We start from the raw sequence: 19166 nt of genomic DNA on the forward strand, positions 1-19166 counted from the left end.
AAGGCGGCCAGATAATCAGAGCGGGGATCGCTGCACTGTAACATCTTTCATTTGAATTGCCGGGCGCTCAGCTTCACACGTAGTCCTGCCTCCTGTCTCGGCTCCTATGATAGACGTCACACGTACTGGCGGTGTTCTATCAAAGGAGCCAAGCTAGGAGGCGGGACTACGTGTGAAGCTGAGTGCCCGGCAATTCAAAGGAAAGATGTTACAGTACAGCGATCCCCGCTCTGATTATCCGGCCACCTTTCCTCTCCCTCTCCTCTCTCGTCCTCGCCCGCAATCATTTTCCACTCGCAAAATGCGAGCAGGCGAGTAGAAAATTTGAGGGCTGTACACCAGGATCTTGGATGTGATTTCGGCATCCCCATCAGACTCAAGTGACAGACTATAGCCTTCCCCTTCACAACTTTCTCAGCTTGTAGAAGAGAGGTTACTTATTCCCTAGCTAAGGGTCCCTTCTTTACATGAAGTGACCTGTTGTCTCTGCCCCTCTGGCAGGATTCCTGATAAAAGGTGGGTGGTGTCTAGGAGAGTGAGAGTTGTTGTGTACACTGGACAGGAAGACTACAGGAGAGGGCAAAGGAACTGTTTTAGCTTCCTCATGTGGGCTTTCCTAACTCTGAGGCTTGAGATACCAACAATAACCAACCTAAAGGGAAAATTGACTTTAGACTGTACCCAAAGATATGGGTTTACTGGAGTGAAACCTGTAGTGTCTTCTTCACCATTTTTAAAAGGTATGCTCATTATTCAAGTTAAGAAATTGGACTTTTGGCTGAAGTGATGTTATTCAAGAGGAATGCCGGACACCTGACTGGAAGTGTGTAAGGTAGGCCGGTAGACAGTTAGGTCACAGGTGTGGCCTGCAGATCATGATGCATTACAGGGTTGTTAGTGGACAGGATCATATATACAAGATACATGGTGTGAACTTTATTGAGTTGGGTGAGGTGGTGGTCAGGGAAAGAACTTGCCCTCCTGACGGTGATGAGCAGACTCATCTACGGTACATGTGCCAAGTGATATAGGGATGTCACGGGAGGACATGGACTACAGGTGTTTGGCTGGACTGTCAGAGCCCTGTTGTGCAGTTGTCATTATGCCAGGCTGGGCAATGAGGCGTTAGGCCCCTGTACATCCTGTATTGTGGTGGGTCCCCTAGAAGAGTGTCAAATACTAAACCTGGCTAGGATAGGAACCTGCCAACAGACTGCTACAAAAAAAGTTATGTAGTGAGGTGAAGGGAGAGAGAGAAAAAAAATGGGCCAGCACAGAGAGTAATCAGATATTCCCAGAAAGGGAGAGGGATTTAATGTGTCCTAGGGAACTGATTCTTCCTGGAGCAGTCTACTGTAATTTTCTAGTACATTCAAAGGCACATTGCAAGTGAATAAAACATAATTCATAGAAAGAAGAAAAACACTGCAAGAAAGCATTTAAAATATTGGATTTTTCTTAGTTTGGACCCGTAGTTATTTAAGTTGGTGCCATAGTAAAGGCAAAAGAATAAGGTAAGGGGGGTAGGGGGCAGCAGCTTGATTTACACTGTAGTCTTTGCAAACTTAATTTCAATATGCTCCTTTCTTCTCCCTTTTTTCCTTATTTTTAAATTAAGCAATCAGCCTGGGAATCAGCGATGCGGGAACCAGTGTGATTCTAGTGTGGGTTCCTCCATCGCATTTTCCCCGCAGGCAGTTCACACTGCCCTCTGTGAACCGCTGCGGGTGTCAATACAAAGTTAATGACAACCCCAAAATGGTTCCCAGATCGCAGTACGAACTGTGAATTCGGACAGGAATCGGATCTCATGTTCACACCCATATAGATCGCATGGGTGTGAACACCCAAGAGATCTGATTCCTGTCTGAATTCACAGTTTGTACTGCGATCTGGGAACCGTTTTGGGGGTGTCATTCCAGTGCGGGGAAAAAAAGGTTCCTGCACCTTTTTCGTGCAAATCCAATGCGAGTTCAGCCATACAACTGTATGGCTGAATTCGCATTTTCACAGACATCGCATGTAATCTGCACAGCAATGCAGTGCGAATCACTTGCAATGTCTGACATCACATATGTGTGAACCCAGGCTTAATGTAAATCTTCTAACCTTGTTAGGAATAAAAATTAGTAGTAAATGATCCTCATCAAGCATCACAACCTATTCAAATGGTGTAGTGAAACATTTTAGAAATTTTTTTTTTCTAACTATGCACAGAAACAATTGAAATTGATCTTTACAAAAACATATTTTGAACAGGGTTTGTTGGGTTCAGGATGTATAATCAGGCATCTTGTGTAAGGCTATGTTTACTGCAGTTTTTTAATGATATAATGATCTATAATTGTGTTAATGCATACATTAGTATCTGAATAATTCAGAAAATATGTTTAGAATCAAAGGTAGAGTGTAGTCAAAATTAAAAACTGATCTTGGGTGCATTGCTCTGCAGGCGTCTTTGAAAAAAAAATAAATAAATGCACATTTTTTCCTGCAAAAATATGTGCATTCATTTTATTTTTATTTTTTAAGGGTGAACTTATCCTTTAAAGGAGTTGTAAAGTCAGAAGTCTTTTTTATCTTAATGCATTCTATGCATTAAAATAAAAAGCCTTCTGTGTGTAGCAGCCGCCCCAGCACCCCCTAATACTTACCTGAGCCCCATCTCTGTCCAGCGATGTCCACAAATCACTCGGCCGTCCGGAACTCTCCCTCCTGATTGGCTGAGACACAGCCACGGCGCCATTGGCTCCTCTGGGTGTCAATCAAGGTCAGCTAGCCAATCAGGAGAGAGAGGGGGCAGGGCCGAACTGCAGCTCCATGTCTGAATGGACACACCGAGCTGCAGCTCTGCTCAGGTGCCCCCATAGAAAGCTTCTTGCTGTGGGGGCACTTGACAGGAGGGAGGGGCTAGGAGCAGCGAAAAGGGACCCGAGAAGAGGAGGATCCAGGCTGCCCTGTGCAAATCCCCTGCATAGAGGAGGTAAGTATAATAGTTTTGTTATAAAAAAAAAACAAAAAAAAAAAACAAGACTTTACTATCACTTTATAAGATAAGATATAATTGGTAATAAAAATGTGGCAGGGGATTCAGGAAATACACTTCCAGTGGCCCTGTTTGCTGCTGTCTGAATTTGTGTTGCAGTTGATTACAGAGAATTTAGATTAAATTAGGCCTAACTTTTGCTGCCTATGTGCTTCCTTTATGATCCCCAGATGCTCATATAGAATGAATATGTAGCCTGAAATGTTTGTTTTGACGTACAATTGTGAAATCAGCAAGGCAGCTCTTCAAGGATGTACGTATTTCCTTAATGTAATTGGCCATACGCAAAAATTGTTTTCCAAAGTTTAAATAAAGTATCAATTGTATTCCAGCAGTACCCACCCCTACTACGAGTGTCCTGAGTCATACAGTGACACAGTATGCTGATTGTTGTCTCTGCAGAGGTGGCAGGAAGCAAATGGATGTTGAAAACTGGAATTGTCTTAACTGCCTTCTTTAATAATGATGTGGATTATGATGAAAATGATTATGATAAAATAATTACCATCATTGCCAATTTAAGTTTGTATTAGGAGATACTCTGTTATGTTGTTTCCAGTGTAACATTGGCTTCTATGCGATTGGCAATATCACTGTTTTGGCATGTGTTGTTCGCCTTGTCTAATTTGTTCTTGAAAAAAAGAAAAAAAATATATATATTGAAAAGAAAAAATATATATCATTATCATTATCTATATTTTTCATGGAAGGAGTCCTTGGACTAATGTACGAAAAACCGTTGGCCGCAACAATCAGTTCGATTAATTATTTTCCAACATTATACAGAAAACTCCTTGGAAAAGAAACAGAAAACAAAGAGCTCCAAACTGACTGATTGTTAACTTAGAAAAAAAAAAAATAATAATAATAAATTGGCTGCAATTCTCTTATTTGTAAAATTAAGCTCAAAGTATTTTAGAATGCCTGCAGACCCCTCTCATTCCTACCCTCCAGATAAAAGTAAATGCAACTATCTATAGGGATGTATGGTGTGCCATTGATATTGACAAATATATTTATCATCTATAGCAGGGGTGTCAAACTCCATTTCATCGCGGGCCGCATCAGCATTATGATTGCCCTCAAGGGGCCGGTTATATCTGTAGGATTAGATGTCCAGAGCACCCCACGCCCCCTTACACCCTTACATGAGATGTCAAGAGCCCCCCTCCTACCATCAGAAGTCAAGAGTTTTGCACCCTTCCTTACATCACAATGCACCCCCTTTCCTTGTGCTGCTGCCAAGGAGAAAATGCAGGTGGGTCTGGGAAGAAGTGCAGGGTCTGGAGGAGAACCAGAGGAGGGCTGGAGTCAACTTCCAGAGTCTGCTGAATGCTGAGACCAGGGGAGGGAGAGGCAAGGTGGTGTTGTGGCTGCACAGAGAGGTGCAGAATCTGTAGGAGGAGTTCTGCCCTCCTCTCTGCTGTGAACTGCTGAGAAGAGGTGGTGCAGGATCTAGCAAAGGAGTTCTGTCCTCTCTGCTACCAACTACAGAGACAAGGTGGAGGCAGAGACAAGGGGGGTGCCGCAGCTGCAGGAGAGGTGCGAGGGCCACATGAAATAGCTTGGGGGCCGCATTCGGCCCGCGGGCCGCATTCGGCCCGCGGGCCTTGTGTTTGACACCTGTGATTTATAGTATCAGACTTCTGTATAGCTGGAACTGGCAATAGATGGTTTAAAATGTGGCCAGTTTAGCAGAGACTGGATGAATTTTGACCATATGTGGCCAGTTTCAGCCATACAGAAGTCTGATGCTATAGATGATACAGATATTTGTCACGGGCACACCATACATCCCTATAGGTAGTTGCATTTACTTTTATCTTTAAACAGAAGTGAATCATTAGAAAATCATTGGAAAGTTTTTCTTGATCGGCTGCAGCTACTGATCAGGGTATTTGGACAGTGGATAGTTCCACTATCAGAATACAGTGTCCCAGTGGAGAGGATTCCTCTATCAAGGTTTGCTTTATTTGGATGGAATTAATTATTTTATTTTGTTCAGCCTACTAGCCCAAGGCAACAGCATAGTAAGGCTGCCCAGGATGGCATATAGTTACCCAGACATCACAATGCCAACTTTAGCCACTTAAAGACCAAGCCTATTTCTGACACTTGTTGTTTACAAGTTAAAATATATATAAAATGTTTGGGGGTTCTAAGTAATTTTCTATCAAAAAATTACTTAGAACCCCCAAACATTTTGTATATATCTTTTTTTTAGCAAAGAGAATAAAACTGAAAAATAAATAAAAAAAAACAGTAAAGTTATCCCAATTTTTTTGTATATTGTGAAAGATGATGTCACGCCGAGTAAATAGGTGATATAGAGAGCCTGCCTATTGCATGCTCTCCCCAGCACTTGCTACACAATTACAATGTTAATAATAATAACCGTGATCAAATATGACTAAATACATAACCAGTAAATAGTTATCATATACCCAGTGATTAAATACACTTAAAAAGGTGCATCATATATAATATATGTGTGTCAATCCAAAGTGTACATAGAAAAGTTATCTATATAGTTCAGAAAGGGTGAGAAATGGGTAGACCATCCGCCAGAACTCCTTCCCTGTAGTTGTTGTGAATCATAAAATAAAGCACCCCATGCTATCAGAGGAATGAATAAATTGCCAACTCACCAGATGCAGTTGATCTTACTTGCTATACAGCAATAAGATAAAATCAAGCTTGTGTGGTCACCTTGACCAGGATAGGAAATCTCGACCGAACGACCCTGCTGCTTCTTAGGTCAATTACTCCAAGACCATCTCAGTCATATCTAACATATTACGGATTAAAATTGCGCAGACTCGTGGAATGACGACAAACTATGGTACTTAAAAATCTCCATAGGCAGCGCTTTAAAAAAATTTAACGGTTACCAGTTTAGAGTTACAGAGGAGGTTTTTTTTCTAGAATTATTGTTCTCGCTCTGAGGGGACTAATTCTTTTATTAACATGAGGTGGGGTTCTCCTCTGAGAATGCTTGTGTACTCAGCACTGGTAATATACCACTGCTTAAAAGGCAGGCACCAGAGTGTTTCAGTGATTTTCTCGTACTGTAATCTCGCTATGTCTCACAAGATTATGGGTAGCCCACTCCCTTTCACACAGATCTCGGCTGTTTTCAGAGGAAAACTTCTCCTCTGTTCTCTCTCTGAGAAGTGAAGTTCTCCGCTTCATAAACAGGGTGCCAGAGGAGATAATTTTCCTTTGAGAACTGCCGAGAATCGAACTGAGAGAAAACTTCTCAGTTTCATAAACGTACACCATATTCCCATCCTTTATGGAGATGAGACATATGGGAACATTTTAAAAGATGGAATCGGGGTGGTATCACCACAGGCCCCATCTTTGGGGCAGTACTTGTCTCTAAGTGATTTTTCTACAATAAAATCTTAAGGTTATAATTGGCTGAGGTTTAGAGGCAATTTTAAATGTGAGGCAGGGAATTGCCCTTGTTGTTCTAGGATTATTGAAAGAGACAAGTTTAGGTCCAGTGTCAGTAACAAGGAGTTTGGAATAAAAACCTTTAGCATAACATCATTTATATAACATCAAGAATGTGATATACCTCATTACTTGTGCAGTATATAGTATGTGGGAAGAAGAACCACCTTTGAGACCAGATATGAGACCACCTTTGAGGCCAGATATATGATACTATGAAGAATCATGACACTAGTGTGGCACGTCATTTTAAGGAATGCCATAAGGGTTATGCCATGGCTATTCGTATCCAAATCAAAGAGAAGGTTGTAACTCCAAAAAGAGGGGGAGACAGGTTTAGTTTATTATGTAAACGTGAGGGATATTCAATTTTTCACTTGCATACCAGAATTCCAGAGGGTCTCAATTTTGAGTGGCACCTCACACACTTTTTGAATGATTAAGGAGATATTGGGGCATTTTTGCCCTTTACCAGGATATGGTGTATGAAATTCTGGGATGGATTTGTGAGCTGAGGGGTACAAGGAAAGTATTTGTATTTATATTGTTTATGTACTTGCATATCCTAAGAGTTATGATTTAATGATTGTATTTCCTTATACCGCTATAATATATTGTGCTAATGACTGGATAGGTCGGTGTACCCTGACGATAAGAGTATATAGTTTTGCAGTTTGGATTTTTTACTAAGTGTCCAACACCCAGACATTGTTTATTAACACTCATTTAGGATTTTTAGAACTTTTATTTGTCACATTTTTGTGTTGATGTAATTTTGTCGGATGATTAAGAGGAAATGTGTGTTTTGACAGCTTGTGGTGAGCCTGTTATTGGCTCACACGGCTTGTCGAGACACTGTTCTGTTGTATCCTGCGGTCCGCCTCCCCACTGACATTTTGGTTTTATTTTAGATACATTTATTGGATTTGATTTTTAATTTCAACCAGTCTTTGTTGTACTGAGTTGGTTTTGTTCTATTGGTCATGTGGGTGGGATTAACCGTGGAATGCCGAAGAACGAACCTGCAGATTTTATTTGTACAGATTGGACTGTGTAATGTGGCACACATAAGATTGCGTTACACACAGGGGAGCCATTTTTCTGCTTTGAGTAGTAGGAGGCTGTCTCTGATTAGGTAATTGTTTGCGCCTGCATATAGTGGTTGGTCTGAGTATGACACAGGAGGTTTGAGTAAGTGCTGTATTTGGCATGAAACGCATTGCCATCAACAGTTCCTGCGTTGTCTGTGCTGCTTTTATGAAATGGAAATAAAATTAACAAGGAGTTAATCAAATTCTGGCGTTTTTTTAGTTCGTACATCATCACACACTGTCGAGAGTTCAGAATCCGCTGTCTTTACAGAGTAAAGGATTTGTGACAGGTGGCTATTGAGAAAAGATTGGAATGACTGTTTCTGCTTTCATACACGTGAACCTTTTACTATTTCGATTTTAAAAAATATGTGACAGTGAGCACTAAGAGTGTTTTCCTTCATTTCTGCTGAGCTGCATAAGAACTATGTGGAGGTGGTCACTGGAGACGCAGAGCAGAGCTATATTACTACATGGTGTATTCTGAGACATGCTGTAAATCAGTGGTCCTCAACCCTGGCCCTCAGGGCCCACTAACAGGCCAGGTTTGCAAGATAACTGAAATACATCCCAGGTGATATCGTTTGCTGCTCAGTGATTGCAGTACTCTAGTCTGCATCTCCCCAAGGTAATACCTAAAATCTGGCCTGTTAGTGGGCCCTGAGGACCGGAGTTGTGGACCACTGCTGTAAATGACCTCCTATACAGTAATCATAGAGGTCCATCTGTATTGTTGAGATCACATCTAAGAGCGCAGGATGAGAAGACTGTGGGATTTGGTGCACTGTGAGCTTCGTAGCCATTTGTGAAGGAATAGATTTGTGCTACACTTTGCAAAAACTGTGTGTTACTAAATGATAGGCACTGCATTTGGCCACTGTGGAGGATAGGTATCGAAAGTATACATACGCGGTGGACTTTTTAATACAATGATAGCGGTTGGCGAATGTATATTTAAAAAAAAAAAAGCTGTTCCTGAACAGTGACTTTTCATGACAGAAGAACAGAGGGCAAATTATACTTCTCTTTACAAAACAATGATGTTAGGTTGCCAACTGCTGGCCAACCTTCCATTGCTTCCAACTGATAAAGTTATCAATAAGTGCTGAAAGTAAAAACATATTTTCTTGGGCATGATTAATTAGTTTGAGGTAATATAATCTTTAAATCACCCTTTTATAGTATATAATATTGTACATTTGTGTATTGAAATTATTCCCTCACAGCAATTTTAGTAAATACTGCATAAAAACATGTTAAAAATGTGTTAAAAACTGTTACCCTAGTTATAAGTAAACACATTTCCTATGCTGTTTAATGCTATTTAGCGTTAAATAAATACATTTAAAACAAAAAGTTGATATTTGACAAGTTGAGGGATATCCTGAAAGAAAACTAATATTTAATCTCCTATTTCAAGAATGCAGATCAATATTGGACATAGCAGATATAGGACAATAAAAGTCAATGTTACTAACCTCAGTAAAGGAGCTAAAGCTTAACTACACAGCATCTGAGCACCAAAAACACTTTTTAATTCATTTTAGTATTCAAAGCAAACTTCCCCATCCATCAATGTCTCAATGTCCTATTTTACTGAGAAATCCCTTTAAAAAACACCCCTGACATTTCTGGCCGTGCTTATCTTGAGTAAGGGTCCTTTCAGTTCACTTTTTTTATCCGTTTAGTAATTTTTTAGTTTTTTTAACGGACACGGATGCGCTTTTGTAGGGTCCTTTCCGTATGTCCGTTTTTCCTCCCATCCGTTTGCAGATGAAAAACTGACATAATGTATGTCTATAGGATTGCGGACATTAGCGGATGACATCCCCTGACATCTGTTTTTGCATCCGTTCTGTTTTTTAAACGGAAGAAAAATAGGGTTCTCTTCCGTCTCAAAAAACGGAACTGAACGGAATGGATGCAAAACAGATGTCAGCGGATGGTCACCTGCTAATGTCCGCAATCCCATAGACATACATTATGTCAGTTTTTCATCCACAAACGGATGGGAGGAAAAACGGACATACGGACCGCCCGTGTGAAAGGACCCTAAGGACAGCTGATTTTTGCAGCATTTACTTCCTGGAATCCACCTGTCCTTAGCACAGACATGCAGGCAGGATGGTGTGCTTAGCTAAGAAAACCCTTCCTTCCTTCCTGAAGACTCCTGGGAGATGTGACATAATTTGCCTAGGCATGGAAACCAACCAAAAGTAACTGAAGAAATTAAAAAAAAAATGTTTAAAACAAAAAAATATTTTTCGATCTATTTACTAATGCTAGCAGCATAAGAATTAAAAATAGTCAATGTTGTATGAGAGAGTGAAGTTCCGCTTTAAGAGCATGACAACAAGAAGAAAAACTCTGTGGTTCCCCACTTTCCTTGGTGCTCTAAGCACGTGCTTTTTTCAGTGGGAAATCCAGGGCTGTACAGTACTAAGTCTAAGCCTAGGTTAACACTGATGTAGTGTGGGATTCGAAGCAAATCCTGTGTGTTTCCTGCACCGTACCACAATCACTTGTCAATTGTTTATGCAAACTGCTGTGAGTGTCAATGCTAAGTTAACGACACCCCAAAAAATAGTTCGCAAAACGCAGTGCATTTGGCAGAACTGGATCGGATCGCATGGGTGTCAACAACCATGCAATCTGCTTCCATGCAGCAAAAAAAGGTGCATGCACCTTTTCCGTGTGGGTGTGGTGTGATTTGAGCCATATAAAATGAATGCACTGCAAAAAGTCGCATGTGATTTGAAAAGAAATGCAGTGAAATTCCTGTCCTAATCACATGCGGTTCCTCGCACTGCACCAGTGTGAACCTCGGCTAAGGGTCAATGCACACCAGACTTCAAAAACGCTGCTTCTTCTTTTTTCCTGTAGAAGTAGTTCAGTGGTATCCTATGTGTCTATGCACATTAGGACGTTTAGAGGCATATTTTAAGCTCAGCGTTTAGAGGCAAAAAAAAAACAACAAAAAAAAAAAAGCAAAAAAAAAAAAAAAAACCTTCTGGATTGCGTTTTCGAGAGGACTTTCTGGCAAAAAAATGTTAAACGTGCCTAAATGTGTGTACAAAAACTATCTATATGAGCTTTTTTTTCTACCTAAAAAATTTGTGTTTTTTTTTTTAGCTCAGTGTGCATTGTCCCTTCTTCCTCTTTTTCTTTTTCCTAGTTTCATACATTTTACTCTGTTATGTCTTTCTTTTCCTGCTATAATGGAGGATTGTTGCCTTAAAGTAGAACTATAGGCAACATTTTTTTCCATTTTGGATAGAACAAGGGAGGGTTATAACCCCTGTCTGATTTTTTTTCCCCATCTGTGTCGCATTGTGGAGATTTCCCTTCACTTCCTGTCCCATAACCAAACAGGAAGTAAGAGAAAATCCATGCAAATTAAGGGAATTCCTTAGGGACCCCCAGGTCACCGGAACTAGTGTCCCCATTGGAAGATTTCCACTCTATTACTTTTCTGGGGTATACCCAAAATGTGGGATTTCCTTCTACTTTCACTTTCAATGATAATGGTAAACAGGACATAAAGAGAGTGTAAGAAAAAAAGCAGGGTTTGGGACTTTAAATGAAGCGCATGGATACCCTTGTGCTTCCATCCCTAATTCTATAGGAAAAAAAAAAAAAAAGTTTGGGACCTTGTATGAGGAGGACAACTAACAATAGGTAAAATGAATCCTGTAGACACACAGGTTCATAAATAACAGTAGTAGTTATAAAATATATTTATTTATAGTTAAAATATAAATATATATATATATACATATATATCGTTTTATATAGTATAATAATAGTATATATATATAGTTTTTTTTTATATAATATAAAAACAAATATTTATTCAATAGTCTCAACAAAAGTACTGTATACATATTAAGAGCCGGTCCACACTAGCGCGACTTGATAACATGTATCGTGGTACACAACCCACTTCTTCAGGGGCAGGAGCAATCAATTGCATCTACTGTATAGGGATAGGAAAAAATAATGAATAACAATATCATTGAGTTGTCAGAAAAAATTGTATATAATCAAAATACACCTTATTGATGTATCTGTCTTAATATGTATACTTTTGTTGAAACTATTGAATAAATATTTGTTTTTATATTACTCCTACAGTTGTTTATGAACCTGTGTGACTACAGGATTCATTTTACCTATTGTTAGTTGTCCTACTCATACAAAGTCCCAAACTTTTTTTTTTCCTATAGAGAGTGTGAATCTCCTTAGGGCTCTTGCACACGATACTCCTTGTTTGAGCATCTACTTTTTTCAGACTTTTCTTTTTGTAAGTATTTGCACGTATTTTTTCTCCCGCATTCTTGTTCTGTATGTAATGGTGCATTTGTGCACAATCTCGCATTTTTGCGCATTAGGCGTAAATTACTGACCAAAAATGCATTTTTTTCTATTTCGTTTTTACTGAAGAATGCACAGTGCTCATTTACGCACCTGTGTGCATAGGCACATTGCAATTATTGGGCTGTATTTTAGCTCAGTAAAAAAATAAAAAAGCTGTACTGAGCATTTGTTTTTGTTTCAATGTTTTTATTATTAAAGTTTTTCATATTACAACAACTCTGACATGTAAGCAATATAAGAGTCGGTTCACACTGGGGCGACTTGTCAGCCAACCTGGTCACCTGACAAGTCGCCTCGGGTCGCCTGCCATAGATTAGCACAGGACTCGTTCTAATAGGAGCGACTCAAGTCGCTCCGACTTAGAAAAAGGGTCCTGAGCTACTTTGGGGCGACCTGGAGCGACCTGCATTGACTTCAATGATATGAAGTCTGTGCATGCCGCTCCGAGGTCGCGGTGCGAGCTGTGCACCATGACTTCACAGGTCGCCCCGGCAAGTCGGGTCGCGCCTATGTGAACTGGCTCTAAATCTCAACAATGAGAAGCATTAGAACCATAACAATAGTAAAAAAAACAATTACTTTCAAGGAAAATACAGTGAAGGATCATACACAAGTGGAGTGAGACATAATCATTGCTGAAATCCACAAACCGTACAAAGGAGACCTTCTCGGGACCCCGCTCCACATATTGCGGAGCTCTATCATAGTTGGGATCCATGTAGACAATGGAATCCCCAGGAGGGTGCAAGGGGGACCGATAAGGACCACCCACCCAAAAGTGGAAAGATAAGCAGTACCGAGAAAAAAGATAGCAGAGAGAGAAAAAGAGAGAGAAAAAAAAAAACCTCAGGACCGTGAGTAGCTAGCGCACGGTACCAAGCATGCTAGTGGACCGACACAAGTCATGTTCGGCATCCCACCCCATCCATTGTAAGCTGAGACCGTCCAGCCAAAGCTATCACTGGTCAGCTCGGTGGTCCCCCTCCAGATATCGTAGCCATGGGTTCCAGACTTTTTCAAACAGTTGCACTTTGTCATTGAGTATAGCCAATAAACGCTCATTGATCATTAACCAAGACAGTTTTGCACTGAGCAATTCAAAGGGTATGACGGCTGACTTCCAAGACCGCGCAATAACTATTCTGGCCGCCACAAATATAAACCTAATGAGCAATTTCTCATGGACTCGGGGACTTCCGCAGGTTCACCTGGGTCAAGGAATAAATTAAATTATATACCCGTATCCAGTATCGTTGCACCTTGGGGCACTGCCACCACACATGGAAAGCCGTGCCCTGCTGACCACAGCCTCTGAAACATAGCGGAGAAGCCCCTGGGAACTACGTCGCTAACCTAGTGGGGACCATATACCACCGTAAGAGAACCTTGTAATTGGCTTCAATTATAGAGGTATTAATCAGGGCCCTGAAGGCAGTGCAGGCTAGCTTGTGCCAATCCTCAGGGTCCAATGACTCCTGTAGGTCTCCTTACCATGCATCCATATAACTCAATTTCTTAGAATCAGAAGACGTGAGGATAGCGTATATTTCTGAAATATGACCCTTCAGTTTATCAAATTTTTCACACAAAAATTCCATGCGGGTCCTACAAGCAAGGTCAGATGTGCGTTTCAAGGCATTTGCATAATGTGTGATTTGAGAATATCGATAGCATTCAAACTCAGGCATTGGTAATTTGTCCATTAAAGTTTGTTTGTTATAGAGACCTCTATGATCACATATATCTGCAATGCGTAATAATCCCTTATTCGTCCACCATGAGAATGCCCGTGGCTAAAGGTCCCGGGGCGAAGTCAGGGTTTCTGAACAGAGGGGCCAGCGGTTTATGAGCAGACCCAAATTGGAAGGCTTTGGAGAGCCTATCCCACATTCCCAGGGAGAGAGAGAGCGAGGGGCACAAAAAAGCCGGGTGACACTTCGGCGACAGCCATGTACAGAGCATTTTTAAGCAAGAGGCCTAAACCTCATGCAATAGAATGGTGTGCAATGTACTGTGTTGGCACTGACATGAAATAAGTATGATATTATAAAATTATGCAGTGCACAGGGCTCTATCATTAATGCATTTCCTGCATTTTATTTTAAAACAAGTACTATATGTGCATTTGTAGTTTTTAACTATTTGTTTTTGTAGGAAATGCATTCTAACTGATGTTAATGAATGTAAATACATGTAAATGCAGTTAAACACATGTAAAATGATGTTTATACATTTTAATGCACGTGAAAGAACCAAAACTAAAGTACAAAAATGTGCAAAACCTGAGGTCAAAACACACTTCCTTCCAGTATAAGCATTTTTGTTGTGGAAACACAACATGCATATAAGTGGTAGGTAAAGCTATTTGGTAGCAAACCAAACTGTCTCTTTTAGAAAGGTCTTATTTACTAACAAAGTTCAAAAGTGCAATCAGGCATGTGCTTTGATTGTCTATTGGACATGATCAATAAAGCTGTGTGTTGCTACATGTTTACTTTTCACACGTTGTTAGTAAATTAACCTCTTGTTTTGTTGTTGCAAACACATTTGTGCTTTCTTGTCTACGAAATCATTATCCCTAACAGAGAAAACTATTATATGAATACATACTATAAGTAAAAAATATTTAACCATTTGGGTTCGAAAAAATGTTTTTTAGCTACAGTGTTGGGATATAAGAAACAACTGAAGATAAAGGTTTTTATTTATTATGTTGGTCAAAATGTATACAGACACTAGATGAAGAAATAAATTTTCCAGCATTGGCCACAGCAATCCACTTTCTTTCAGGTAATGGTGGGGTCCTACTATGTATCTAAGTATTTTTTTTTTTTTAGCAGAAAAAAGTAGTGACTGGCCATAGGCGCCCATATGTGAAAATATATGCAGGGTCATTACAAGCTACCTGTAGAGATTGGATAACTATCACCCAATTTGACAGGTAATGTTTGGGAGAGATCTATCATATCTATCATAACCTATCATAGGTCTAGATTCCTATGCAGTGTAGTTGAGCATTTTGGGAAATGTAGTTCCAAAACATCTGGGGTGCCAAGGTTCGCCTTTACTGGGCTATGGGAACCCTTCCATCCCCAAACTGTTCCCACAAAGTTGGGAGCATGAAATTGGCCAAAATGTCTTGAACTTTGATGGCATCCCAGTCTTAGGCCGTAAGGTTCAACTTTGAGTTGACTCACCCTTTGCAGCTTCAACTCTATTGCGAAGGCTGTCCACAAGGTGTGTCTATGGGAATGTTTGACCTTTCTTCCAGTAGCACATTTGTGAGGTCAGGTACTGATGTTAGAAGAGAAGACCTGGCTTGCAGTCTCCGCTCTAAGTCATCCTAAAGGTGTTCTATCGGGTTGAGGTCAGGACCTCCCCCCCAAACTTGCTCATCCATGTCCTTTATGGACCTTGCTTTGTGCACTGGTGAGAAGTCATGTTGGAGCAGGAGGGGGCCATCCCCAAACCGTTTCCACAAAGTTGGGAGCATAAAATTGTTCAAAATTTCTTGGTATGTTGACGCCTTAAGAGTTCCTTTACTGGAACTAAGGGGCCAAGCTCAACCCCTGAAAAAAAACCCTACACCATAATCCCCCCTCAACCAAATGATTTGGACCAGTGCATGAAGCAAGGTCCATAAAGACATGGATGAGCGAGTTTGGGATGGGGGAACTTGACTGGCCTGCCTTCAACCCAATAAAACACCTTTGGGATGAATTAGAGTGGAGACTGCGACCCAGGCCTTCACCTCAAACATCAGTGCCTGACATCACATATGCTCTTCAGGAAGGATGGTCAAACATTGCTATGGACACACTCCTAAACCTTGTGGACAGCCTTCCCAGAAGCGTTGAAGCTGTTATAGCTGCAAAGGGTGGGACAATGCAATATTGAACCCTACAGACCAAGATTGAGATGCCATTAAAGTTCATGTGCGTGTAAAGGCAATACTTTTGACAATATAGTGTATTATAAATGGGATATATTATCAAATAAAATCTGCATTTTATGCATTGCAACTTCAGTTGTTTTAAAACTATCATTGGTCAAACTTAAAAAATATATGTATTTACTACTTAAAATAGGAAAAGTATTTCATAGTTTGGTTACCTCTTTTTGCCCATAGATTGCATAATAAAATAAGTTTCGCAAGACAATCTTGCCAAAATAAAGCCTTTTCGCCCCACCCAAAAAACAATATTAGAGTTACTTTGTTATCAAAAGTAATACAAAGTTATTGTCAAATCTGCAGCTGAAATGTAAAACTTTTTTTTTTTCCATAAAGGATATACATTTATATACTGTATGATGGTATATAAGCATGATATACTGGTATGGCAGCTTAACCTTCCCCCATCCGCGCTACAGCCTATATACGGCTGCAGCGCGGACTCGAATTTTCGGGAGGCCGTTTTTAAACGGCCTCCCAGTGACACGCCCCCCGCGCGCTCCCGCGAGCGCGCTGCGGGGGAAATCTGTGTCGGCCGTGTCCCTTGGACACGGCCGATCACAGATCGTGGTGAATGGCCAATCACAGCGGCCATTCACCACGTGATCGGGCCGTCCAATGAGCGATGATCTCATATGTAAACATATGAGATCATCTCTCATCGCCGGCGCTCCTTCCTCACACGGAGCCTGCAGTGTGAGGAAGGAGGGGGAGCCTCACAGCGCCGGGGACACAGGAGAATGTAATCAGGGCACTGATCACCAGTGCCCTGATTACTAAAGGTAAAAACACACACACAGTGCCCCCCCATCAATGCCAACAGTGCCCGCCATCAGTGCCCCCCATCAATGCCCACAATCAGTGCCCATAGTGCTGCTAGTCAGTGCCCATCAGTGCCTGCTCATCTAAGCACTGATGAGCACTGACTGGCAGCACTATGGGCACTGATGGTGCTGCCCATCAGTGCCGCTCATCAGTGCCACCCGTCAGTGTCCAGTGCCATCCGCCAGTGCCCATCAGTGCCGCCTGTCAGTGCCGCCTCTCAGTGCCGCCTCTCAGTGCCCAGCAGTGCCACCTCTCAGTGCCCAGCAGTGCCACCTCTCAGTGCCCAGCAGTGCCGCCTATCAGTGCTCATCAATGCCGCCTATCAGTGCTCATCAGTGCCGCCTATCAGTGCCGCCTATCAATGCCACCTATCAGTGCTCATCAGTGCGGCATATTAGTACCTCCTCATCAGTGCCCATAAGTGACACCTCATCAGTGCCCTTAAGTGCCACCTCATCAGTGCCCATCAGTGCAGCCTATCAGTGCCCATCAGTGCCGCCTCATCAGCGCACATCAGTGAAGGAGAAAAATTTATTTTCAAAATTTACTCGCAGAAAATAAGAAAAACTTTTTTTTTTTTCAAAATTTTCTGTCTTTATTCTTTTTTTTTGTAAAAAATAAAAAACCTAGAGGTGATTAAATACCACCAAAAAAAAGCTCTGTTTGTGTGAAAAAAATGATAAAAATTTCATATGGGTACAGTGTAGCATGACCGCGCAATTGTCATTCAAAGTGTGACAGCGCTGAAAGCTGAAAATTGGCCTGGATGGGAAGGGCGTTTAAGTGCACAGAAGGCAAGTAGTTAAATGGATAAATATGTACGTGTTTATGTGTTTGTTTGTAAGCATAAAACCTAAAATGATATTGATTATAGAAATTAATTAAATATATAAATGTGAAGCATTACATTTTGTGTATTTTATTCACCAGCTTTTATCCATGTCTTTTGTATATTTGTACAGTAAGACAACATCCTGTAACAATAAGGCAATGTACAGACATTGCTATTAGAACATATCATGTGGCAGTAGTGTGTAAATAATCTTATATGGTGGCATTGTAAGAAGTTACCTTATTTGACTTTTTGGTCAAGTGTTGACAAGTTTGGGAGGGGAAGAAGCATTCTCACATCACAGTAGGTCTTTTTATACATTTGAATGTGGCTTATGCAAGCAGAATGTTGATATCATTGTAGAACAGTGAGTGCTGCTATGGATAATCAGTATCATTTCCCTTTAATATACACATGTTTTTTCATGTAGCTTCTATTAGCATGAAATTACACTGAAAATAGGCCTGTAGCATTTGAAGTGAAACCAGTGTCTGGAGGAGCACATGGGTCTTCATTGCTGAATTGCAATGCTATCTCCTGTGTGCATATACTGTACATGCCCCGTGGTCCCCAGAGGAAAATTAACATTCCATATATTGCTAATGTTATAGGGCAGCACATATATCTATGCTTCTGAGGACTCACCTGCAAAATCGGCAGAGCGAGTATTTCCTTCCATAAACCACTCTCAGATACAAATATGCGAGACAAACCATTTCATAGGATGGTTGAAATGTATACTACAATTGGGAGGTTTGATACGTGATTTAAATATAAAAAATCCTGCACATAAATTGTTTTATGTGTGTATCTTTGTATATAAATGTTTTTATTTCTAAAATATAAAATCTTAAAATTTTTTAAATATGAAATAAAGTAACACGTAATCTTGTATTTTGAAGGATCTTGGTAGTCCTAAATAGAGTAACAATTACTTTGTATATTTTTGTAGGGGTGTAGATACCTTCCTTTGCCAACTGGATCTCTCAAGATAGTATAGAAATAGTAAATTTCTTAGTAGTTATGATATATGTTCAAATTTATCAGCAAATATCAACGCTAATGACAAGTCTTTCTGGTTCTAAGAAAGACAGCGCAAGTAGAATTGAGGGCTTAACACCTAATATAGTGTGAGCGTAGCTGAGGAATTGGGTTTCCTGCTGTAAACATGGTAATTTGATGTGAAACTGGGTTGTGGTTTATGTGTGAGTTAAGTAACATACACTTTGCATCTGCTTGAGTCACTTTTTAATTAAAAAAAAAGCATGCACTATAATTAAAGAATGCAGATGTGACCACTAGTAGAAAAATAGATGAGCACGTAGCTACCCACTATAGCAGCATTTCCTCATGGCCTTGGAAATGCATTGTTCACATTACTGATTTAACTCTTGCTTGCTGTTGACATAACACAATGGCTAAAGACAAGTTTATTAGATTTATGTAAATGTTAATTGCTAAATCTGTTTATGTGCATCAGATTGGCCGGACACCCTACTGTATTTTTTTTGGGAATGCCCACAAATAAATCCTTTTTGGACCCAATCTGGAAAAATCATTGCTCAACTTACCTCAGTCAACATG

At 40.5% G+C, this 19166-nt stretch overlaps 1 protein-coding gene across 1 annotated transcript in view; it reads right to left on the reverse strand.

Moving 5' to 3' along the window:
* Positions 1-19166, reverse strand: part of NEDD9 (neural precursor cell expressed, developmentally down-regulated 9) — a 165349-nt gene that overhangs the window by 96875 nt on the left and 49308 nt on the right. The window lies entirely within an intron of this gene.

This window comes from Pelophylax lessonae, assembly GCF_965119305.1.
Source record: "Pelophylax lessonae genome assembly, chromosome: 5".
NCBI lineage: Eukaryota > Metazoa > Chordata > Amphibia > Anura > Ranidae > Pelophylax > Pelophylax lessonae.